Raw genomic sequence first — 1,755 nt, forward strand, 5'->3', positions numbered from 1 at the left:
AAAAAAAAAGAAAGAAATCTCGTATACTTTTATAACACAGTATTGTTATGCTAAAAGAGGTTATTTTAAAAAAATTGATGTGCATTATTGCATTCCTAAGTAAAATTTACAAATAAAATCCCCTGAGTAAAGGTTCCCCAACCCATAGAAGGCTGACATTGAACTGTGACAAGATGACAGACACATCTGAAGAGTCAGACATTTTCATTGTGTAGAAGGAAGAGTCAAAGGTGACAGGCAAAGCTGTCATTGTACTATACGTTCTAATTCATTCAAAAATTCTAGACAACCATTTGTGAAGATACTGAGACCATAAAGCAGTATTCATTTGGTAGACCCATGGTGGCTTTAGTGAACTGGGGGCTTTGGTGTGGATGTGGCTTCATACACACGCAGCATGCACTAGCTGAATTCTGATAGGGTAAGCAATTTAAAACTGAAGCATAAGTTCCACTCAGATGCCTACACAGGTCTCTTTTTGTGGCTTGACAGTCTATACTTCTCAGAAAAGAGATTGGAATGAGACATTTGTCAGTTAACATTTGGAGAAGCCCAGGTTTCTTGTGTCTGCTCCGTGAGCAATATTACTGCTAAACAAGAAGTTAGGAATGAGATGGAGATGTGAGGTAAATTGAAGAGGGAACAAGATTGAAGGAAGTGTGACCAAGGTACAGATGGTACTTGCAGAAAATTTCAAAAATGTAAAAGAAAAACTCTTTTTCAAAAATGTAATATTTAGAAAGCAAGCATAGCAATTTAGTTTATGGGGATAACCAAAAGGTTATAGAACAATAAATGCTTTAATTTTCAGGAATAATAATTGGATTGAGATGTGATCATTTTTAACCAATTTTTTTTCATAAAATAGAGTCATAGAAGCAACAACATGAACCATAACAGAGAGGGTTTGTCAGGAGCAGCAGGGAGATAGATCCAAACACAGCTACCAGCACTATACCTCACAGAAGAATTTCAGAAAGAGCCAGAGGGAAGCAGAATTAGTGACTACATAGTAAGAGAGTGGCATGTAATCCAAAAACATGGGTGTAGGAGCCATGAGAGAGTAATCCTTAGAAGTCTTTATAACCGCTAAGTTGTACTCCTCATAGAGCACAATTGACATCACAGTTTCAATATTAAGCAAGTTTTAAAATGAAGTGTTTTCCCTTATCTTAAATAATATTCTATAAAACAAATCATATTGTGCTTTTATGGGATACACTGTGAAAGTTAGGGATAAGAAATGAAATGCTGATACAGTAATACTCAAGGCTACGGATATCCTGGCCCTAAGTGAATATATTGTATGTGATGTTTTTGACATCTGTCTTGATGTGTGTTTAAGAAAATATAGTCTCTCGATAGGTAATGTTGACTTTATCAGTTATGTCACACTGTCTTGACCCTCAGTTGTCAGGAGACTCATTCAAGTTCCCTTAATTTTCCCCATCATCCTGTCCTACCTCAAGGACATTGGTTATTTGCATATCCAAAACTCAGTGACTGATAAACAGTGACCTGGCAGGGCTCTGAAAGTATCTGCATGTTGAGTATTAAGAATGGTTTTGCAGAACATGCTAACTCAAGATCCTTCACAAATTTAGCCAACATGTCAGCCAGATACAAAGTCTAGAATTTGAGGACCCCTTTTTACACGTAGCTCAACACATGACTGATAAAATGATGCTGGCTTGTGGAGAGCTGCGAAGCACCACACCTCAAAGATGGCGCTGGCCGCCACCCCCCCCCCCCCCC

The sequence above is a fragment of the Mastomys coucha genome, unplaced genomic scaffold (assembly GCF_008632895.1).
Source record: "Mastomys coucha isolate ucsf_1 unplaced genomic scaffold, UCSF_Mcou_1 pScaffold13, whole genome shotgun sequence".
NCBI lineage: Eukaryota > Metazoa > Chordata > Mammalia > Rodentia > Muridae > Mastomys > Mastomys coucha.